This window comes from Hirundo rustica, chromosome 3 (genome assembly GCF_015227805.2).
Source record: "Hirundo rustica isolate bHirRus1 chromosome 3, bHirRus1.pri.v3, whole genome shotgun sequence".
Classification (NCBI taxonomy): Eukaryota; Metazoa; Chordata; class Aves; order Passeriformes; family Hirundinidae; genus Hirundo; species Hirundo rustica.
Genome location: NC_053452.1, coordinates 69,034,834 through 69,043,446, shown reverse-complemented (window position 1 = coordinate 69,043,446; position 8,613 = coordinate 69,034,834). Strand labels below are relative to the sequence as shown.

General features: G+C 40.1%; 1 long non-coding RNA gene across 2 annotated transcripts; it reads right to left on the bottom strand.

Moving 5' to 3' along the window:
- Positions 1-2,129: 2,129 nt before the first annotated feature.
- Positions 2,130-7,674, bottom strand: LOC120750814 (uncharacterized). 2 transcript variants are annotated; one of them, XR_005700160.1, is made up of 3 exons: positions 7,469-7,674; positions 3,317-3,545; positions 2,130-3,204 (listed from the first exon to the last, which is right to left on the bottom strand). It is a non-coding gene; the product is annotated as an uncharacterized LOC120750814 (long non-coding RNA). The 2 variants fall into 2 exon arrangements; XR_005700161.1 differs by lacking the exon at positions 7,469-7,674 and adding an exon at positions 4,275-4,399.
- Positions 7,675-8,613: the final 939 nt, after the last annotated feature.

The window sequence follows — 8,613 nt, the reverse complement described above, 5'->3', positions numbered from 1 at the left end:
AAAAAAGTGTATTCAAAAAAACCCCAAAAAACTTCAGAATCAAGTCAGAAGACATTAAATATATACATATTGATTATTGCTACAGGTAGTCAAAGAAAACAATTGATGTTTAGGAGGAAATGAATGCTTTGGGAAATACAAATTTAACCTTAATAGATATTAATAAATTTATTTTAATAAATGTTACTCCTTACCTGCTAAAAGAATTGCCCATATGAGTGAAAGACTTTACCAGATGATTTGCTGGGATACAATAAAATACAGATGAATAAGCTTGGAATTTGCATTCCTGTATTCTTACATTTATTTGAAAAAAAAATCACTGAAAGATTCAAAAATGTGTAAGGAGATTACAAGGCAATAGACAATATCTCCTGTCTGACAGAGACAGCTCAGATATTGTGGCTGATCCCTTTCTCTGATAGAACATTGTCAAGGTCAGGCTATTAGTCCGACACAGAATTGATTGTTTGGGCAGAGGAAAAACAACCTTTTCAACACAGCTATGTCAATTTGAATATGAGTAATGTTTCTCAGCACTTAATCTGGGAAAAATTCTCAAAGGTCAAAGCTTCAACGTGGAATAAAAGTGGAAGATTCAGAGAAGTTTGGCAGTCAAGACTGAAAGCCAGAGCACTGAAGAGCCTCACCAAATGTGATTGATTCTATTAAAAAGAAAAACAACAGAAAGAAAAGAAAAAGATGGTTTTAAACACTGGCTGTATTTAGCAGAGTGTATTGTTGGTGTTCACCCTGTATTAATCCACTGTAGAGACCGTGCCAATACACAGCACTGCTGTTTTAAAAAGCCTAGTGTTTGGCAGCTGTTTTTCTTGTACAGAATCATGGAGAACTAGGATTACATCTTTTGCACACCCCCCACCAAATGCATTCATTTCCTTTCAGCAGTATTGCAACTTAATTCTCTTACAAAAGGAAGAAGTGGAAATGAGGAGGAGGAAGAAGAAGAAGAGGAAAAAGTCAACACGTAAAAATGCTATGGGTTTAATTTGATTTAGAAAGAGGCTTCACATGTCTGGAAGCACAATGGTTCTTTCAGGGCCAAAATTATCCTTGTATGATGACCTTTGAAACAATTGCCAAAGTTTTTTAAGAGGGATCATGTAATGGCTTGGAATTGGAATGCGTTTTCAAGTGCAGTGACAGCTTCATTGTTAGCTTTTTCCTGCTACTTCTCTCTGGTTCCTGATGAATTCAGAGAAAGTAGGTATGACAAGAAACTGGAATTTTCCACCATTTAGTGAAGATCTCCTTCTCATTGGCCATCATCAAATGTACATGGGATCCTGGGATATGGGACTTCACTACAGTCACTGGAGCTGGAATACTTTTCAGCAGTAATGAGCAGCAGTAACTGACTGGAAACACCTTTCCTACATATCTCAAGCAAAAGTAATTCCATCACACACCCTGAATCATGGGAAAGACATAGATTCACATAGATACCAGGTAATGTAAATATTTTTGACCTCCAAGAAGATGTAATTCCAAATTGACTTTTAGGTACCAAGTGCAGTTTGCCTTAATATCCTTTACAAGATCATCCTTTCAAGTGCTGTGAAGAAGAGCAAAGTGAGGAAAGTGTTGACAACTATTTTCTTAATTATTTACTTGCATTCTCAGAGAGAGAAAAACCAGTAAAAATTTACAGTATTCTCTAATACGCTTATACTAATAAAGGATAAAAAAGGGGGCTCTTTTGCCATGTAAGAAGCCAAATTTGGAACCTTTGGACTGAAATATACTGACTGTAGACATCTTTTGACTAAATGTTTGCTATAATACTGTGTTTCATTCCTGAGGTAAACAGGCAGGGAAGGAAAGAAGTTCACACACATACAAAGGTAGCATGGACTCACAAGTTTATATCCTTGTGTAATGCAGATGTCATTGCTTTGTCTAATGCTGATAGTAAAAAGTGCTAGCAGAATCAGGAGTTTGGTAAAGGATGTTTTATGTTTACTCTTAGAATGGAAACCACATCAATTTTAGACTTTATTCTGAATGGACTCCTGGCTACTGATTAACAGCTAAGTTTCCCTGATTTTGTGCACTGAGTCTGCCTAAAACACAAAACCAGTTTGTATATTAAAAGGAGTTTTATTTGGAGACAGAAGCAGCACAGCATCCCCTTCAGAAAAAAATCCTGGCACAAATGAAGTCTGTATAAAGTGCTCTCCCTTCAGTTTCCTTGGCTAAAAACTACTTCCTGCCTGGGATGAAATACTTGGAGGCTGAATCACTTAACCAACACACTGCTGCCTCTGTAACATTTTCTGAATTGGGCAAATGCATGAGGATGAACCCTGAGCATTTGCACTTTTCCTTGTTCCCCCAAAGGTAGTGACAAAGATATTCTCACACTAAATGTATGTCTCCCTTTTTTAGGCGAGCAGACTTTATGTAGGCTCTTCCCTTCTCTTTCTATGTTAGTAGAAAGCTCCTTCTTCATTTGGCAGGTATTCAGACTGCAGAGATTACGTGCACAGAGACTTCATTAGCTTCACACAACAGGGAGAGTTCAGCACTGAGATGCCTTTCTGCTCCCAGAGGAAGGGCTGCCTGCCTCTGCAGGGTGTGGGGAAGAGCCATGAAGGGGATGGGCAGAGGTCAGACCCGGACGGGCAAAGGGTACATTCCTTTTGTGGATGTGATGTGCTCTTAGTCAAAGGGCAAATACTTTCTAATTTGAAAGCTTTCTCTTTGTGCTTTTGCTTGTGCTTTCACTACCAAGAAATATATTAGAGTATTCAAAGGTTACACTGGTGCTGCAGGTGTGCTTGCAGGTAGCTGCTGGGAGGTGCCCAAGGTGCCTGTGCTCAGGTGAGGTGTTTGTGCTTCAAAGGTCATTTGGTAGCACAACAGCCAGGGTGACTGACTGGCCAAGGATGCTGCTGCTGCTTTGGTCATAGCACAGGGCAGCAGCCTCAGAAACACCATGCTCACCCCTGAGGATGACCATGAGGATACCTTCCCTTCAATTCTGCTGGGTGTGTGCAGACAAACTGACCCTGCCACCACACCAGACAGCTCGAGAGGACTTCAACACCCAGGGCTCAGTCCTGGCTGTGTGGCAGCCAGATGTCAGACATCCTGATCTCTGACACCGAGGGGTCTGTGTGCACAGATGTGGAACCAAATAGGTTCTGTTCTTGAATGTCTCAGAAACTCTCTATTTAGTACCTGAAAAGAAATTAAGTACATTCTTATTCAGCGACTTATTTATTACTTGGGAAACTCTGGAAAATCCATACTAAACTTAAGTGCAATGATACTACAGAGGAATAGCACTTACTCTCTGTATGAGCATTCCAAAGCAGTTGGAGGCAGTTGATTCTGAACTGGTGGTGTTATTGTCATAACTGGTCAGCATTTCTGGTCTACTGCTCTGCATGGGAAATTCAAGACTTGGAGAGGAAAGAGATAATATAGCTGACTTCTTTGTTCTTCAGACTTCCCCTCTTCATTATTTATTTTGTTATAAGGTGTAGAAAGGAGCTTTGGGGATTTCATGCATTAACATTCTGTTGAGGAAAACAAGTGCTCAATGGATCAGACAATATCAAAGTTGCAATAAAATGAATATTGTGAAGCATTTTGTGTGCCTTTCAACCCTAAAATTTGCAGGAATTGGTTAGTGATGATAATTGAAATTGCACAGAAATCAAAAGCTATAAAGAGATTGATTTTAGATGGGAAAAGAGGAATAGAAATAGGATCTGCATTAAGTTGTGAATGTTACAAGTTGCCGTCCAGGTTTGGAAGCAGATATGAGAGGAGATTTTTAGTTTTATTATTTCTGGAGAAATATATCAAAGAATATTAGGGAGAAAAAAAAAAAACAAAAAACAAAACAACAAAACAAAACAAAACAAAAAACAAAAACAAAAAAACAAAACAAAAAAAATATCACAAAAACAAACCAAAAAACCCCCAAACCCCCACAATCCCGAAAAAGCATCATCCCCTTGACTTTTCTATCAGCATATTTTGCCTGAGAAAAGTGATGGAACAGAGAAGAGGAAACTTGGTGGAAGAGAAGTGAAAGGATTTGAGGAGAAAGATGGAGATGTTGTTAGTGAATGAGGTTGTACTGGTTCTGGCTTTGTCCTTTCTGGTTTTGTGTGTCTTCAGATGAGTTATATCAGTTGTGTCTTTTTGTCCTTTTTAGTAGGATATTTCTTTGAGGATTGCAAGTATTTGCAGATTGAAATGAATTATGCCTTAGGCTGGGAAACCTGTATGGCTCTTACCTTGGGGACAGCAGGGTCCTTCCCTGGCAGAAATGATAACTCAGTAAAATCTTTCCCAGTTTCATTTCCCCCTTGTGCTTATCATGGCTGGTACACATGCAAGCAGCAAGTCCACAGGCCCACACACCGGATTTTCCTGTCTATTCCCAAACTTGCACAGACGACCAGGTGACAACTTGAGCCCACAAAGGAAGCATCAGGGTAAGTTATAAGTCCTCTACAAGGTGACAATTTTTTCTATTTTCCAAAATACTGGGAAAAAAAAAAAAAAAAAAAAAAAAAAAAAGCTCATCTTGCTAGTAGTATGTTGATAATAACTTAGTCTGTTCTTGTTTTGTTTGACATTGTTCCCGTAAACCAGTCACATGTGCACGCCTGTGCTACAAAATAGTCTGTTGCCATACTCAGCTTCTAAAAAGTGCTGGAGGTATTAGCACTGAAAAGTCTCGGCTTTTTCATATGGATTTGGTCAGATCCCACTGCCAGCACCTCTGGATTCTGGGAAGCAGGTCCCTCCTGCATGGATCTGATGACCACTAAGCTCTTCCCTCAGCTAGGAAATCTTCTTAACAATTCTTCCTGTGGACTTCCAACTTTCCCTGTAAACTGATGTGATCTACAGAATAAGACATCCTTTATGCCTCCTCCTGTGATATTTGTTCTCTCTGTGCAGAAAGAAAGGAAACACACCATTCAGCTCGACCCTGCTCCTGAAGTCTGTCACTCAAACCTCCATCAACATCAAGCAATGCTGAGCTCCTCAGGGAGCTGCAAGGAGATGGGATTGGAGTTCATTGTCTGGAAAGCAGCTTAGCAGTGAAAGACCTTGTGGCTCTGGTATACAAGAAGTTGAGCATGTCAGTCTTTGCAGCAATGAAGGCCGTCTGGATTTTGGGCTACATTACCACAGATTTTAGACTGACTGGAATAACTGCTATCCCCTTCTTCACTGTTTGACCTGTTTTTTTCCAAGGAAATTTAAATATGATTGTAAGTACAGTCCTAGTAGGGTAGTAGCTGTAACAGGTGCAGAACAACAAGAAAGGATTACATTTGAGTCAATATTTCCTCCCACTGTTCCTCTTGACAGGAGGTGTCAGGGTAACAGCTAGTCCTCGTCTCCTCTGAACAGCAATGCCCTCGTCATTCAGACCATCACCCACTCAGAGGTAATTTCTTGCCCTCTGCTGCACTACCTGCATTTATTTTGCAAAAAGCAGAAGTCTCTGCCACTGGTGGGGCACAAGTCTAAGAAGAGGAACAAAGACAGAGATCACCTATTAAATTTGAACTTGTGTACCATTAAGTGGTGTTTTCCCTGAGAGGCATGGGTCTGTGGCTGCCTGGCCCAGAGAACCTGCAGCTGAGGTTGTTGGACAAAGAAAGTGAAATGTATAGATGAAGAAGCAGATGGTAGAAGGAAAATTAGTTAACAATAACATAAATGTGTTTTTACACAACTGCCCAACACTAAGTCGCCTCAGATGCTTACATCCACACCTTTGTGGTGAAGAATTAACTTGATTTATTTACGAAATGCAGTGAGTAACATGTAAAAATAGGATTACATGAGCCTTTCACAGGAAGACAAAATTTCATACAGTGATGGCATTATGGTGGGTTTCCACAAGCTTGACATAACTCAGAAATTAAGGAGAATGTCAAAATAACTTCTAAAAATATCAGAGAGGTGATTTGCTGAAGATTTATAAGAAATTATGATATTTGTTCTTTCAGAATCAGACTGGTACTGCTAGCTACCTTAAATTGTACTTTATTCTTAACCCTGAAAAATCTTTTGCCTGGACTCAGCTTAATGACTATTGATTTCAATAGCACTATTGAAAATAAAGAAGTAAGATAAGGATATATATTCAAGCTCTGTAGGATCAAGGTCTTATTTTGCTGAATTTTTATTGCTCCAGGTGAAATATATGAGAGATAGGGACACCATGACACATGATTTGACTATATTTTTTTTGGATTCATCATTTCAGTAAATTTTTAATTTGTAAAAGAAACAAGCATCATCTGCTCTTTGTTTCTTTATGCTGTTGCTTTAGTGCAACAATGAGAGTTACTAAAATAAAATGGTGTCCCTAAAAAAAAGTCAAAATGACTATTTTCTCTACACAGTTCTATTTACAATATTTTACAGCAGGAAACTATTCCACTGACATTATCTCTTCAATTAGGCAAGCCTGCTGTGCTGTGGGTAATTGCAAAGTGGATTATTGTACCAACACAAAGAAAGCTTTTCTCCAACACAAGTATGAAAGCATTGAGGGTGGAGGAATTATGCCCTCAGTTTGGCTCTTCAGAGTTTATTAATGCTATATTTCAGAAGTAATGGGATATTCAGTCTCTGTTCAAGTGCCAGGATAAGATGAGGAAGAATGACTACAGGACTCATAAGCAGAGCTGCAACATACTCCATTTTAGGAATCCATTCTGGTTTCTAGTGTGAGCAGAAAATTAAATGGCTGCCTGACAGTGTCTGGTCATAATGTACAGCATTGGGCTCTAGAAGTAATAAATATTCACTGTCTTAGACAGTAAAAGTGGCATTAACATATTTATATTGGACTGGTAGTCATTATAGTAATATAATTATATTAATAATGAGAACAGATGATCCAGCTCCAGAGGCTGGGTCCATGCCCTGTTTGCTTTACTGGTACAGATGAGTCCCTGGGGATTTGTGTGCTTGGACGTAGACTTGTTGTTGTGCTAGATCTGTGTGCACTAATCCCATGCTGCCTGCTCTGGGAAGGAGTACTTGTCAAATCTTTTTGCATCCAGGCTCAACTTGGCACAATCCAATGCAAATGTTGTGCCTATGGGACATTTGAAATGAAGCCACTGTCTGTATGTGCCCAGGCTTCCTGGTAAGAGAATTTATCTTTACAGCAAATCCAAGCTTAAATCTTTCCTGTGCCTGATGGGATTCATTTTCAAATCTGAAAAAAAAAAGTCTCGTTTTGCAGGATAATGCCTTAATTATCAGATGGTGCAGAGGGTTTAATGCCTTGTAGGTCAACTGTTGTGCCCACCTCAAATCACACAGGTCAAGGTCTATATCTTGGGGGGGGGGCGGGGGGGGAAGAGAAAAAAAAAAAAGAAAAAAAAAGAAAAAAAAAGTCTTGCCCCTTAAGCAAAGTTGAATAATATAGAATTTGGATTCATAGACTTACCTTTTCCCTTTAAATAAGAAGATTGCATAAAACCCAGTTGAAATAAGTCTGCATCTTGTGCTATTCTCCAAACCATGGCAAGAAGAGCCAAAATTGGGCCACAAACCATGATAATAATTTAAGAAAATGAATGATCATACTACAGAGGCTGGGTCCATGCCCTATGTGCTTTACTGGTACAGATGAGTCCTTAGGGGATGGTCCTCTCAGACGAAGAGACCTGGCTTCTTGCCTTTGTCCCAAAGCCCCTTAAGTGAAACAGTTGTTGGCTGTAACATGAGAAGGTGAGACTTCCTACTGATGGAGAAAGGCATGTCTCAATCAGTCCCTCAATCAGGTGGAAATCGTGTGGAAGATGCTGGGCTGGGTTATGTGTTGTTTCAAAATCTGACCTGGAAGGAGTGTGTGTAATCATGCATTACAACTCCAGGCAAGAAGATGCTTCTGTAGGTGTTGGAGTCCAGGGCATTCCTTTGGCTGCCCTGGAGGGTCAGGGACCCGGACAGAGGGGTCTGGGACCCTGGCCCAGAGCCCAGAGGGACATTGGCTTTGATCCCAGTCCATGGGAAAGGCTTCCTGCACTGCGGGAGGGATTGCAAGCCACAAGAGTGTGAAAGATAGTAGTTCAGCTTATCACAGGGTGAAAAACAGTAAATTTGGGTTTTTAGTATGGAAGTGAATGGGAGCAAGATGGAGGATTTGGGGTGTTGTCTCTTGCTTCTTCTTTCTTCTTCCCTCACTCCATTTTCTGCAGTGACAGTGGCACAAAGTAGTTTAAAGAGATTGGGTCAAAGTAGAGACGACCTTTTTAGTATAAGTGATAAGTATTGGCAAATAATGATAAATAAAGAACACGTAACAATTAGTATAAAAGACAGAGACAGCCCAGGGCGGGAGGAGTCGCCATATGCCCGAGCAGCTGCACAGATCTTAGTTGGGCACTGATAAAATTGTAAGATAAGAAACAATAAACAAAGCGTGCAACCTTGAAAAATCAGAACCTGCAGACTCCGCCCCTTTCGTGCATCTGGCTCAGAGCTTTGCAGAAGGCAAAAAGACTCTAAAACCACCTGAATCTCAGAACAAAAACTGAGATGTAGGTATAAACATGCATGGAGCTGCCATGTCCTGCTGGACCCCAGGAG